Raw genomic sequence first — 14,966 nt, forward strand, 5'->3', positions numbered from 1 at the left:
GAAGCAGGGGGCAGAGGGGCAAGGCTAGTGCAGAGGCAAAAGGAAGAAGGAAAAACGGCAACACAGAGGAAGAGCAGTACAGGAGGCAGAAGGGAAAAGGCAACACACAGGACAAAAGGCTAACACGGGGAAAAACACTGAGGTGGTACTGGAGCCAGCAACGAGGCAGCTGAGAGGGGAAGTCCCAGGAGGCGGCAGCGAGGCAGCAGAGTAGCGGGCAGGAGCAGCGGGATGGGGGTGACCTCGCCTGAACAGGCTCAGCGGTCACTGAACAGGTTCAGCGGTCAATGACATTTGCTCCTTCCAAAAAGTATCGGGAGCGACCCAGTGCCCAATTATAATGCGGTTAGGAACATGTGCTCCCATTGAAGTCAATGGGAGTCCTACCAAATCGTATCTGGAGGCATCCGGATGCATCGTACTTGGTCGGTCGGACTCTCCCGATCCGAGTGGGTCAGAAACCATTTCCAACCCGATTCGGTCGGGAAGCATTTCCAACCCGCATCAGAATCAGCCCCTGAGTGTGTAATCCTGCTCGGGACTTTTGAGACTAATCGGCGTAGGGCAGGGCATGAACTGATTTTTATTTCTATGGCGGTTTTACGAATGTGTATTGCGGCTGCCTGGGTGGATGCTAATGCACCGACTTTTCAACAATGGCTTGGTAAGTAGCAGTGTCTAGAAACAGCCATATATAGGCGAAAAGGGAGGAATCAGTGTAATAAAGGTATGAAAATCTGGGACCCTCTACGTGTCTGGATTCACACTCAAAGTAGAGATTGAAAATGGAGTAAGAATTTGCACTTTATTGAATCTGCACAAATCACATTAGGATAAATCTTTTTCCGGGATTATTTTAGTCTTTTTTAGTCAATTCTATTGTAATTCGAAATTTGAGATGGAAGCAGTTTATTGCCTTACATGAAATAATGTAGAGAACTTTGGGAAGTAGGTGATGTATGAACTCTTACTCCTGTCTGTGTGGTGGAGGGGAGGGGTGAAAAATGCAAAATGATTATAGATTATAGATTCACCTGGTCAAGTGACGCTATTCCATACATTAAAGGGGCTGAAAGATGGAAATGGATCAGGACATTCCCCTCATTCCCTCATTCTGAATATGAACACGTGCCTCGTGTGTAGCGCCTCGATTCTGGGGAGTGGGATTAAAGCGCCTCAGTCCGAGCCACAGTCCTGCCCCCGGGGGGCGTCTCTGGGCAGGTCCAGGGGAGCAGTGTCTCTCTTCGGGGCCTGTGATTAGCGCCCGAGGCTTAGGGTGGAGTCAGAGGCGCTGTATGTGGTGGAAAGAACTCTGGGCTCCTCTGTCCTTCATGAGAATCCTTCACCGAGAGGCCTGTCCAGAGAAGGGGGAGAGGAGGAGAGGCCTGTCCAGAGGAGGAGAGGAGGAAAGGCCTGTCCATGGGTGCAGAGGAGGTGAGGCCTGTCCAGAGGAGGAGAGAAGGAGAGGCCTGTCCAGGGGTGCAGAAAAGGAAAGGCCTGTCCAGAGGAGGAGAGGAGGAGAGGCCTGTCCAGGGGTGCAGCAGAGGTGAGGCCTGTCCAGGGGTGCAGAGGAGGTGAGGTTTCACCAGGGGTGCAGAGGAGGTGATGCTTGTCCAGGGGTGCAGAAGAGGTGAGGCCTGTCCAGGGGTGCAGAGGAGATAAGGCTTGTCCAGGGGTGCAGAGGAGGTTAGGCCTGTCCAGGGGTGCAGAGGAGGTGAGGCCTGTCCGGGGGTCAGAGGAGAAGAGGCCTGTCCAGGGGTCAGAGGAGGAGTAGGTGAGGCCTGTCCAGGGGTGCAGAGGAGGTGAGGCCTGTCCACTGGGCAGAGAAGGTGAGGCCTGTCCAGCGGTGCAGAGGAGGAGAGGCCTGTCCAGAGGAGGAGAGGAGAAGAGGCCTGTCCAGGGGGCAGAGGAGGAGAGGGCCTGTTCAGGGGGGTAGAGGAGGAGAGGCCTGTCCAGGGGTGCAGAGCAAGAGAGGCCTGTCCAGGGGTCAGAGTTGGTAAGGCCTGTACAGGGGTCAGAGGAGTTGAGGTCTGTCCTGAGGTGGTGAGGCCTGTCCAGGGGTGCAGAGGAGGTGAGACCTGTCCAGGGATGCAGAGGAGGTGAGGCCTGTCCAGAGGAGCAGTGTTTCTCTTCGGGGCCTGTGCATAGCGCCCCTAGGCTCGGGGTAGAGTCAGAGGCGCTGTATGGGGTGGAATGAACTCTGGGCTCATCTGTCCTTAAAGAGAATCCTTCACCGAGAGGCCTGTAAAGGGGAGGGGCAGAGGAGGTAAGGCCTGTCCAGGGGTGCAGAGGAGGAGAGGCCTGTCCAGGGGTGCAGCAGAAGCGGGGGAGAGGAGTTGGCCTAACGGCTAGGGCGCTCGACCTCGGACCTGGAGGAACTGGGTTCGAGTCTCGCTAACAACGCCAAAAACTCCTGTGATTCTGGGCAGATCACTTAATCTCCCCGTGCCTAAAATGTAACGTAACTGGAAAATGTGTAAAGCGCTCTGACACCTGATTCGGTTCGGGTCTAGTTCGCGCTATATAAAACTCTGCAAAAAAAAAAAAAAAAAGTGAGGCCTGTCCAGAGGTGCAGAGCAGGAGAGGCCTGTCTAGGGGTGCAGAGGAGGTGAGTCCTGTCCAAGGGGGTGCAGAGGAGATGAGTCCTGTCCAAAGGGGTGCAGAGGAGGTGAGGCCTGTCCAGGGGGTGCAGCGGAGGTGAGGCCTGTTGTCAAGGGTTGTGTTTACTGACAGTGCCGACAATCCCAGGAGCAGAATGATGAGATTTTTCAAATTCCACCACTGGTTTTCCCACAGCCACCAACTGAAGAGTTAACTAGTGGCCGTGCGAACCCAGCCGGGGGAAAGGGTAATGGGACAGAGAAGAGACTGCCTGACCTTCTGGCTCTTCCACTCTACTCTTCCTTTCTGCCTTACTCCGTTTTATTCCTTTCTTACTCCCTCTCTATCTTCAAGTATGAGTGGAAATCGCTGTAAAAGAAAAGCACACCTTACTAATTTCCTTCAATTCCTTCTCCACTTTCTTACTCTCTTTCTCTCTATTTCCGTACCCAGAGTGCCTATGGCTTTTGCTCCTCATCTATTCTTCAATATAAGTATTTTATTCATTGGTAACCTGCATTATAAACAACATTTTCGCACCCTTTAACTCTGTGAGTTCATTTATTCTTTTTCACTCATTCGTTCATTCACTCTCTGCCTTTCTTTCTTATCTTCTGAATTCTTCTTACTTCTCCCTTAGAAACCTTCTGGAGCCTCCGGCATCAACCAAGCAACGAAGAAATCAGGAACTGAAGTATTCAATGGGTAAGTATTAATTCTTTTCTTTATATTTCTTTTTTCCTATTTACTTTAAATTGGTATTTCTCTCTAGTTCTAAATTACCGAACTAACTAACCGATGCACCGAAGTGCTCTAACCTGCGCCTAAACCTGGCACAAAATTGCACTTTTTATCTAACTAGACTACTGAAAGAAAGTGACTAATCTCTGAAAATCCGTTGGTGAAGTGCCTTGGTTCTAAAATCAACCGGCGCACTTCACAGCTGGTCTAGACCTCACGCCCATGTCCAGGAACTCAGGACTAGACCGGCAACTTCCACCACGGTGCTCCCTGTTGGTAGTACAAGGGGAGAATGCCCGGTTCCGTGCTATAATCACCCGCGACCTTTTGCGAGCGCGTGATCTTTGCAATGCCGGTTCAATGGCAGATACTGCGAGACAAAGAAGAGCTTTGATTCCTTTTTCCTGCACCCTGACACATGTCCAGGGGGTGCAGAAGAGGTGAGGCGTGTACTGTGCTGAGGAGGTGAGACCTGTTCAGGGGGTGCAGAGAAGTTGAGGCCTGTCCTGGGCCGGGGGTGCAGTGTAGGTGCGGCCTATCCAGGAGGTCTATGCTGAGGCATTAAAGGACGGTGTGTCGCTGGCGTCTATAAGTGATGCAGTCATATCAGTGCCCCCTAAGCCTGGAAAAGACCCTGTAAGTGTACATCTTATCGCCCTCTGCCACTGCGTAACAGTGATAATAAATTCCTGCCTGAGGTGATGCGACTCGGCCATCCCTCCTACTAGAGAAAATAGTCTCCCCTGTACAGTTGGGATCTGTCCCACATAATTCCACAGCGGTTCATTTACAGACGGTATTCGCAGTATTCGCAGTGCTGCATCAGGTAAACCCAAACATGAAGTCAGCTGATGCTGATAAGGCGTTTGACTCCCTGGAGTAGCCTTTTATGATCGAGACGTTTAGGCGGCTTGGTATGTCAGGGAGTTTGAGATCACGTTTGAAGCTGCTGGACACACATCCTATAGCCTGCGTTTATGTAAATGGGCTCAACTCAGACGCCATTCATATCGCCTGGGGCACTGGGCTTAGTGTTATAATTTCTGATGTCTTTGTCTCAAACTGGAGGGCCGCTAAATTGAATCCTGGTTGTTGCACTAGGGAATAGTGACTTGTATATTTTCACAGTGCTGTGACGTCTGCCCATGAGAGACAGCACTTTGAATAGGAAAGCCAATAGTTTAAAGAAAGAATTAAACAAAATATAAAATAGGCTACACAAATTATAGGATGGGCTGTATAGAGTATAAGATCAGTCGAGCATAATTTGCAAATAGAGAAAACGTGTAAATTCTTACTGTGCTATCAGATGTTACATTTTTAGTAACCGCAATCATACTGTAGCTAGTGTTAACCTTTTTTTAAGGTTTCCCTGAAAATACCGCTTTAAAGAAGTACTGGTAACACTCTCACAGTAATCTTAAAAAGATTTACTCTTTGTCACCGTGAACCTCCAGGTTTGTCGCTCTCTCAGGTGGTCTGCTCCATTGCCCGCACTCATCTAGTGCAGCTCGGTGATGCCAGCACAACTGGAACAGCCTGGCAGGGCGCACACATCTCAGCTATAAAAGTCCTGCTCGTTGGGTGGCAGGAGCTGCCAGGCAGCAAGAATCCCGAAGTTAGTGTCTACATGCCAGTTTGTGGATCGTGTTCGCAACCCAACCTGTACTGGGGTGAATGTATGACATTGTTCTGCATTCTGTCCATCAACTGTTGTTTTGCATTTGTCACCCCGAGTGGGATGGGTATGCTCAGACGTGAGTCCCATGCTCTCCACACCACTGGAGTCAAGCTATCCTGGCTGAAGAGGAGTGAAACCCCGAAACAGGTCCTAGAATGCTTGATTCCGGTCCAGGAAAGACATGGCTTGGCTGCGGTCCATCTCATGTATCCGTTATGGGGTGTTATACCAATATGTGGATATCTTGGTTAGTGTCTCCTCCGTGGGCTAAAGAATGGTGATGGATTAAACCCAGATCAGTTGACTGGGGGTGATTGTTTGATTTGCTCAAACGCTCCGTCCATCATCCCCTTTTGTATCGCTTTGTATCGCTTAGTGTCTCCGTAAGCCCGGTATGGTATGCCGAGTGGCCCATTCTTTATGGCTCAGGGTCCTGCCTAGTTCACGTTCCAAGCGTTCCCTGCCTGGATTGTAGAGATGTGTTGTTGGTGGTTGTAAAAATTTGTAAAGGTCGGATATTAATTTGGTGTGGAATAGAAGCTACCTTTCATACGGCTGGAGTTTCCTATCTGCTGTCTCCCTCACTTGTGGCTGGAGTGCCCTGTGTCGGACTTGCATGTAACGCATCTATTCCGCCTCAGGGAGTCTCAGGGAGTTTATATTCCTGTTTAAAGAGTGGGCCTGGAGTGAAGTCTGGATTGTCGACCAATGACGTAAGTGGCGAGGGGAAAGTGGTAAGTTCGTGAGTGATGGTAGTGGCGTCCCACAGTTTCAGGGAGACCCGTGTGACAAACGAGGTGTAAAGGTTAGCGGGCCGGTGGGCCTTACGAAGAAAGGGGATTTCCTGAAGTGGGCCCTGCAACTGCCTGGTCCTGAAAGAGCCAGTGCCTCTCCGACTCTCACTTACTCCATTCCACTAAGTAGCGCAGTTGCGCCGCCTGAAAGTATTTGCGCAAATCCGGTATCCCCAAGCCCCCAGCTTTTGGGCCCAACATGGCCAGTGCCTTCTTCATTCTTGGCTTCCAGCCTCGCCAAATAAAGTGGGAGAGGTCCGCCTGTGCTTGCTGGATCGACCCTGCTGGTGGCTGCAGTGGTAACGCCCGGAAGAGGTAAAGGATTTGGGGCAAGACGGTCATTTTGACCGCTGCGATCCTGCCCAACCAAGAGAGGGGGAAGTGTATCCAGCGTCCTAACTCCTCACGTATCTTCCCTTGGAGTGTAGCATAGTTGGCCGTCGTCATAGTTGAAAATGTGGGGGACAGCTGGATCCCCAGATACAGCACTGTGCCAGGTGACCATTGGAGGGGGAAGAGGTGTTGTAAATAGGCTTTTGTGGAGGGGGCTAGGGACAAATCGAGGGCTATTGACTTGTCTGCATTCATTTTGAACCCGGCCACGCCAGCAAAGGTATCCACCTCCGCTATGCAAGCCGGTAGGGCCTTCCGCGGATTCTCTAGTGAAAGCAGGACATCGTCCGCATAGAGACAGATGGTGTGTGTAAAGCCACCTAACACTATCCCCGTTGCTACACGGTTTTGGCGAATCCTCTGAGCGAATGGTTCCATATATAGGGCAAATAATAGTGGTGATATCCGGCATCCCTACCTCGTGCCCCTCTCGATATCGTGACTCACCGAGCTATAACCATTCACTCGCACCACTGCCGTGGGGAATTTCTAACAATTAAAAATGAGAGTGCTGAACTTTTCCCCAATTCTGACCTTCGCCAGGACCAGTTCTAGGAAAGGCCAGTGAACTTGGTCAAACACCTTTTCGGCGTCTACCGCCAGCATCATTCTCTCCCCAGGGATTCGGGAGGCTTTTTCTATGAGGTGGACGATACTTTTGGTGTTATCTACTGTCTGGCATTCGGGGATGAAGCCCGCTTGGTCTGGGTCTATAAGGCCTGGCAGGTGGGGGTCCAACCGGGCCACTAGAATTCCCGTGTATAATTTAAGGTCCACATTTAGTAACGATATTGGCCTGTAGGAGCCGCATTTGGCCCTATCTTTCCCTGGTTTGGGGATGACCGTAAGGGACGCACGCAGGAGGTCAGGCGGGATGGCGCCGGGTTCAGAAAAGGTGTTAAAAAGGCAGGTGAGAATCGGTACTAGCGTAGTGCAAAACGTTTTGTAAAAGATGGCTGTAAAGCCATCCGGACCCGGACCTTTCCCCGGTTTGAGTTTGGCAATGGCGGAAATCACTTCTTCAATGCGGATATCACTTTCAAGATATTCCGATTGTGAAGGTGCAAGAGAGAGGAGTGTGACTGAGTCCAGGTATTTAGCCGCTGCCGACTCGGCCAATGGGCTGCTTGTAAGAAGAGTAGCGTAAAAGCTGCAGAAAACCTCCGCGATCTGGGCGTCCTCTGTGACTGCGGACCCATCGGGGCGGGAGAGCTCTTTAACCCTCTGTTGTTGGCGCAACTCTGAGTCGATTCGCCAGGAGGCGGCCACATCTGTCCCCGCCAGTGTAATAGGCATGTTGCAGCCGCAGGGCTGCGAACTCCGCCCGGTCTGTGTACAGAGCTCCCAGAAGTTGCCGTTCGACTTTGAGTTTCTTCCAAATTCTGGGTGCCCCAGTTCATTGGTGCATTTGCTCAAGCTTATCCACACGCTGCGTGAGCTCATCACGCTTGTTTTGCCGGTCCCTATTCACAGCGGAGGAAAGAGTCAAAAATTCCCCCCGGATGACCGCCTTCATGGCCACCCATTGTATCGCCAGAGTCGTGTCAGAGTTTGCGTTGTGAGACAGGTAGTCTTGGATAGTGTCCTGAATGTGTTTCACCACATCTTTCCTGTGTAGTAACGTGTCTCGAAGACGCCAGACCCTGGGAGGATATGACGCCGGTGGCAAAGTGAGTGTGGTAGTGACTGGTGCATGGTCCGAGAGTGAGATTACCCCTATCTCTGTTGAGGTGGACAACGCGCAAACTGGACTAGAGACTAAGAGATGGTCCAGCCTGGCATAGGTTTTGTGTGCATTGGAATAGTAAGAGTATTCCCTATCGTGTTGATGTGTGCGGCTCCAAAGATCATGAAGATCCAGCTCTGTCATCCGGTCAGTGCAACTGGATGAAAATGCTCCGGTTTGGTGAGTGCTTTGGGCGGACCTATCCAGAACCGTGTCGAAGACCATGTTGAAATCCCCGCCAGTATAATATACCTATCCGATGTGTCTGTGATGTCTGTAAGGACTGAGTGGAGAAATTGTTCCTGGCCCTCATTAGGGCCATAGAGGGACCAATCGTAAATGTAAGAGCACTGGATGTCCCCCTCCCCCTTTCCCATCCATCCCCCCAACTCCCAACTCCCAACAACCCCCCTCCCTGACCCCAACTGTGAATCCCCAACTAGTAGTCATAGTCCCAGGCCTATACAAACTCAGTCCAGGCCTGTGGTAGTGTTACCATAGAAGTAGAGGAGTCTGTGGCAATGGCGACCCCGCTGGCCCCCCGCCCTTCCCCCATTGTGCCCACTAAGAGGCAATGCAATAATGAAAACCCCTTCTGACTGTGGTATATCAGTTCGGTTGAGCTGTGTCCCTGGACACTTCCTGGACGGCTGCCGCCTGTTCTTGCGCCATCGTTGTTGGCTCCGGTCGGAGGACTGTTTTGGGCGAGCGGTGGCGCCCCACTCTTTACCACCCCAGGCGGGCGGTGTTTGGAGGCTTGTCCTGAGACGGTTGTGTTGATGCCCCCTTTGTGTACTAATCATCCTCAGGGTCAATGCCTAATAGAGCGCATGTGTTCCATAGGGAGCGAAGTTGGTGTAGAGCCCCCTTCCATTTAAAAAAGAGTCGGAAAGGGTGACCCCACGAGTAAGGGATCTCGTTAACCCGGAGGAACTTCGTTGCTACTCTGAAAGCTTTCCTTTTCTGCAAAGTGATGGCAGAGAGGTCCTGATATTACGCCACCGGGTGGCCTGAAACTGCAGGGGTTGCTTTCGGCGGGCTTCTCGCAGGATTCTTTCTTTCAGGAGAAAGTCAGAGAGGAAGGCTAGGATGTCAGGCGGGGTGGGTGGGCTGGTGCCCGGCGTGCCAGGCCTACCATGGGGGCTCTGTCGATGTGTATCTCGAAGTCTTCCTGCTCCCCCAGGATCTCTCGGAATAACTGCTGTAGAAAGCCGGCTACGCTAGTCCCTTCCGATTTCGATGGCACTCCCCGCACCCGAATGTTGTTTTGGCGAGAGCGGTTTTCAAGATCCTCCGCGTGCGCCTGTAAGTCCACTTGCTGCTCCCGAAGGCGGACCACTTCTTGTTGCAGTTGCTCCACCTCTTCGCTCCTGGCGTGGTCCATTTCTTCTATTGCCGCTACCCGTTCTCCCAGGCCATCCACATCGTGCCTTAATTCTCTGTGTTCTCCTGCCATGTTCTGTTTGAGGGTCATCTCTTAGGGAGTTGAAGAGGGACTCCAGAAAGGCTTTAGTAATGGGGGCCCTTCCATCCTCCAGTCCCGGAGGGTCTGTTGTTGTTGTTGGTGGGGACGGGCTTTCTCCCCTTTGGCGGCCCCCTTGGCTAGCATTTCGGTGATGGTGCGGCTGCCCCTTCTGTTCGAGTTAGCCATGTCGTGTCCACTGGCCTGTCTCGGGCCCACCCAGGCAGGAGATCGCTGGCCAGGGGGTGGTCACTCGATGTCCTGGTCAGACCAGTCGGTGGCTGGACCCCTCTGTGTCTGCTAGTGCGGATCCTTAAGCCTGTCGCTGCTCCACCACCCCGGCCTGCAGCACAAGTCGGGCCTAGTGTCCCTCGTCCCTTCGGGCCCCCGGTGATTCTGGTAGCAGTTGGCTGCGTGCAGTGTATTAGCTTCTCAGCCCAGACCCATGCAACTCCCTCCGCGCGCCCTGTCTCGGGATTGGGCGAACAGACAGTGGCGCTGACTTCCCGTCCTGCGCTTTGTCACACACCAGGGTCGTCGCTGCGGTCCAACGGGCCGCCCTAAGCCCCACGCCGGGGGGCTCGCTGCTCTTGCTGCCGCAGTGCTGACTCACTCGTAAGACACAGCCGTGGCTCTCTGCGTCGCCGATCCACCTCCTCCGTCGGTAAGTCGGGCAGACCCTGTGTCCGCACTGCGTCGGCCCCGAACGCGTGGGCCCCTGGTTGCGGGTTCGTGCTCCAGTTGCTCCTAGGCTCGTGGGCTGCTTTCTGCAGTGGGCCCTTGTCGCCAAGAGCGTCGTGCGGCCACCCTTCAGGGACCCCAACTCAGGTGCCGGCGTGTGTACAATCGATGGGCACCTGTATGCCCAGGGTCCCGTGGTGATGGGGGAGCCGTGTCCAGGACCCCCCGCAATCCTTGCCGCAGGCCTCTTCTGGTGTTGGTGAGGGGGAGGGCAGAGCCCGGCGAAATCGCGCCTCACTGGCCCCAGGGGGTCGATAATGTCGCTCGCTCCCCAAGAATGCCGGGCCGCACAGGGCCCCCACGATCTCGGGGCACGACACTCACTCCCCCTCTGTTGTGCCTGTCCAGGTCCAGCACTTCTCCCCCTCTGGGGCCCGCACTCCCCAGTACCTCGCTGGTGCAGTCCCGAAGCAGGCTGTGGGATCCTGTGGCTTGGGCTGCCGTCTGTTGTTGAGAAGGCCCGACAAGTCGGGACGCAGCCTCTCCGTGTAGGCCCCAGGACCGGGGCCTCGATTTTCGTGCTTGCCAGCTGGGCGTCGCGTGGACGGAGGCAATCTTCCTTGTCGCTCTCCTCCCTCCCGTTGCCGATGCTGGCCTCTCGTTGCTAGAGCGCAGTCCCCGCCGTTGTTGCTACGGCTGGGCTGCCTGTCTCTGCGGATCTCTCGCCGTCGCTGCCTGGGTCAACGACCCCCAGTTCAGGCCGCCATGTTGTGGTGAACGCGGTCGGGTCTCCGCAGAGTGGCGGGAGGTGCCTTGGGTGTCCGCACTGCGGTCGCTTCGGTGTCGCAGGCTGAGTAGCTGTCTCTGCGACTCGGAGAGGTGATTCTTCGAGTGTGCAGTGGGTTAGAAGTGAGTTATGGGCCTCAATGGGAATCAGGGCCGGGGAGCCACGCGAACCTGCGTCTGCTCAGGTTGTCATCTTGGCCACGCCCCCAAAAGCACAGTTTTACCTACAGCTTTAGGATGGTTGTAAATATCCCGATCTTGGACATAAATGGGGAGAGAGGCATAAATGTACTTAGTGATTCCTGAAGCTCACTATTTCACAAATTGTAGGTCAGGGTTAAACACGTAGTCTCCTGGTTGCACAGTCTCCTAGTGCAGTAAACCACACGTAGGGTGGTGGAGATTGTGAGGGAGAGGCTGAGGAACTACAATCCCAGGATAAGGACCTGTATAGTGGCCCTGTTGAGAAGTAACATTTGGTGTTTACTTCCAGCATCTTTAGGTAAAGTGGAAAATCGGGATTAGAGGTTATGTCCCCCTTGGCCATTCCTAGGATGTTTGGTCTGTGTGTAAAGGCGCTTTCGTGTTCTGGTTTCATGTGAGGTGCAGAGCCCATTTCAGGTGTCTACCTTGTATCTAAGTAGCCTCTAAAGTTGTGTGCTGTTCCATAACGTTAATGATACTCTGCTTTCTCTCCTCTCACTGTATGTACCGTCGCTGCTTTTTAGAGTCACCCCTCGTATTGAAATTCTTTGTAAAGCAGATGACCCTTGTAGGAAAGATTATAATATCTCTGACACCCCTTGGTACGTAATATCCCATACCTGGCCCAAAAAAACAACTGACTGCATGATTTACTATATGGTAAATATTTCCTTAAAATATTGCTCATTTTGCCCATGCTTCAGTCCATATGAAACTAGTCTTTGCCCTCCCACCCTCTTGTCCACACAGTACACTAGATCCCGCCGGGTATTACATGCTCACCTGCATCAGATTCTCCTAGCGCCTGGCCCGTGTTATTGCATTGTTTGCATCAGATTCTCCTCATGCCCGGCCTGTGTTATTGCATTATTTGCATCAAATTCTCCTAGTACCAGGCACGCGTTATTGCATTGTTTGCATTAAATTCTCCTAGTGCCTGGCCCGTGTTATTGCATTGTTTGCATCAGATTCTCATAGTGGTTGGCCCGTGTTATTGCATTGTTTACATCAGATTCTCTTGGTGCTTGGCCCGTGTTATTGCATTGTTTGCATTAGATTCTCCTAGTGCCTGCCTGTGTCATTGCATTGTTTGTATCAGATTCTCCTCGTGCCTGGCCTGTGTTATTACATTGTTTGCATCAGATTCTCCTCGTGCCTGGCCTGTGTTATTGCATTATTTGCATCAAATTTTCCTAGTGCCTGGCACGCGTTATTGCATTATTTGCATCAAATTCTCCTAGTGCCTGGCCGTGTTATTGCATTGTCTGCATCAGATTCTCCTCGTGCCTGGTCCATGTCGTTGCATTGTTTGCATCAGATTCTCATAGTGTCTGGCCTGGTTTATTGCATTGTTTACATCAGATTCTCCTCGTGCCTGGCCTGTGTTATTGCATTGTTTACATCAGTTTCTCCTCGTGCCTGGCCTGTGTTATTGCATTGTTTACATCAGATTCTCCTCGTGCCTGGCCTGTGTTATTGCATTGTTTGTTTCAGATTTTCCTCGTGCCTGGCCTGTGTTATTGCATTGTTTGCGTCAGATTCTTCCAGTGCCTGGACTGTGTTATTGTATTGTTTGCATCAATCCTAGTGCCTGGCCTGTGTTATTGCATTATTTGCTTCAATACAAGTACCTGGTCCGTGTTATTGCATTGTTCGCATCAGATTCTCTTGGTGCCTGGCCAGTGTTATTACATTGTTTACATTAGATTCTTCTGGTGCCTGGTTTGTGTTATTGCATTGTTTGCATCAATCCTGGTGCATGGCCTGTGTTATTGCATTATTTGCTTCAATCCAAGTGCCTGGCCTGTGTTATTGCATTGTTTGTGTCAGATTTTCCTAGTGGTTGGCCTGTTGTGAGAAGTTGGCCTGATATATGATGCTCACTAGTTCTAGTGATCACCTTGTATCAGTCCAAACAACCCTTATGGTGATTGGTTGTAAGTCAACCTTATAGACCAGCTATCCTAATGGTAGCATGGACAAAGCAGTCTTAGGCTAAACTCTTTTGGCATGTGAAGCCAGCTGTTTTACCACAATATAACCCCTTGAATACCAGATGAAAGGACACCACACAGGTTGTTATGAAAATAAATGATATATTTATTAATAACAACACCTCTGAACTCTTTATGAGGTCAGAGGGCTAAGCACATGACAATCTCTTCTGAAAAATACGTTAAGTTGCACAAAATTACAATGGTGCCCTAGGGGCACGACAAACCATATACTAAGTAAGTGGAATGGGAAAGTCGATAGTAAGAATGGAGCTGTCTGGAGGCTGTAGGATCGGTGGGGCCACGCTACCCTAACACTAGGTAAGTACTAGGAGGCCCACGGAACGCGTGTGCAGAGTGTGTACTCACACGCGAGATGCGTAACAACGTCTATGGACAGTACTGTTCAAGAAAAAGGTGAGTACGGACAATCCTGACTAGATAGGACTAAAACGACTGTGGAACTGGACACTAGGACAGTTAAACTACCCTTGAGCACCAAAATGCTCTTGTTACCTCACCCACGGGCCGCGGGTGCATAGGGCTCAAAGTGCGTCGGGTTCTCGCGTTGAAGTCAATGGAGCCTGAAAGAAAAGATGCTGAAGGCGACCAGGAGGAAGATGTCCGGTGCAATCCAAGGGTGGATTGTTGAAGAAGGAGACCTGAAAGCAGAGGGGACAATGTTCAGTCACTAGCCAGTGACTGGGGTGGAACCAGGAAGGAACCAGATGTCGTCGTCGCGATCAGGTGAAGAGTGGACGCTTGACTCTGCAGCCACGTGGACCAGGAGGTGTCTTCGACGACCAGGATGGAGGCATGAGCTGTCCCACGCAGGCCCTCGCTGTCGGCGGTGTTGGATCCGGAATCGGCATCAACAGGCCTTGGCAAAGGCAACCCACGCGGTGAGTGGAGAAAGCGTCTGGTGTGGACTAGGAGAGTCTGAGGTGCCCCTCTTTTGGAAGGGAGCAAGGGCCAGTCTGGGGCAACCAGACCAGCAGTAAAGATTCAAAGGTTCGTCGTCTGGGAGGCCACAAGCCAGCAGGCAAGTGACCAGACAATGCCTCGAGCAGCAACAAAGCAGAAGGGCCCCACGCAGATCTCGTGGATGCTGGAGGGCGGATCTTCGGTGCAGGAGCTGCTCGGGGCTGGGGCTTCTCAGTCCCCAAAGCACTTGGTCGAGTTTACCTCGGGAGTCGTGCTGGAAGCGAAGTGCAGTCTCTTCCAAGATGGCCGGTCCCACGTGTCTTGTCGCACCCACGGGTCTCAGCTTTGCTGCAGATGTGGGTTGAGGTCGGAGAGGTCTGGGAATCCGGGTCTCGTCGGGCTCTGAAATCTGGATCCGGGAAGGAAGACGACAAAGGGAGGCCACTGGACGCTTGATGGTGCCTGCTTGTGCAGGGTGGACACTCCTTGCCCACAAGGGAGATTCTTCAGTCTTTTGTGGAGCAGAACGTCGAAGTCCAGAGTTTCTTCTTGTAAAGTTGTTCAGGATAATCTGATTTGGAATGGGACCAGCTCCTACCTTTATCCTGCTAAAGGGGGCTGCACTACTGACTAGGTCCCTCCCCTGGGTGAGACCAGGAAGGGGGGTGGTTACACCCCCAATCCTTTGTCCGGCTTCCCGCCAGAGCTGGGGCTGGAGTGCCCCAGCAACTGGTTGGAACCAGTGTATGCACAGGGCACCTTGTGTGCCCCAGGCATGTCTCATTCCTTTCAAGCCTACCCTACCCAATACACAAAATCCTGTCTGGGGTGGTGCTAGCACCTCCCAAGGCAGGAAACCCTTTGTCCAAGCCGCCCTCGCTGGAAGGACTCCCAGCAGCAGGAGGTCAGACTTGTGTCTGTGGTGGCAGCATCCATTTTGTGATGCCAAGGCTCGAGTTAACTTTACCCGGGGTTCTTA

Source organism: Lissotriton vulgaris, unplaced genomic scaffold, assembly GCF_964263255.1.
Source record: "Lissotriton vulgaris unplaced genomic scaffold, aLisVul1.2 SCAFFOLD_2730, whole genome shotgun sequence".
Taxonomy (NCBI): domain Eukaryota; kingdom Metazoa; phylum Chordata; class Amphibia; order Caudata; family Salamandridae; genus Lissotriton; species Lissotriton vulgaris.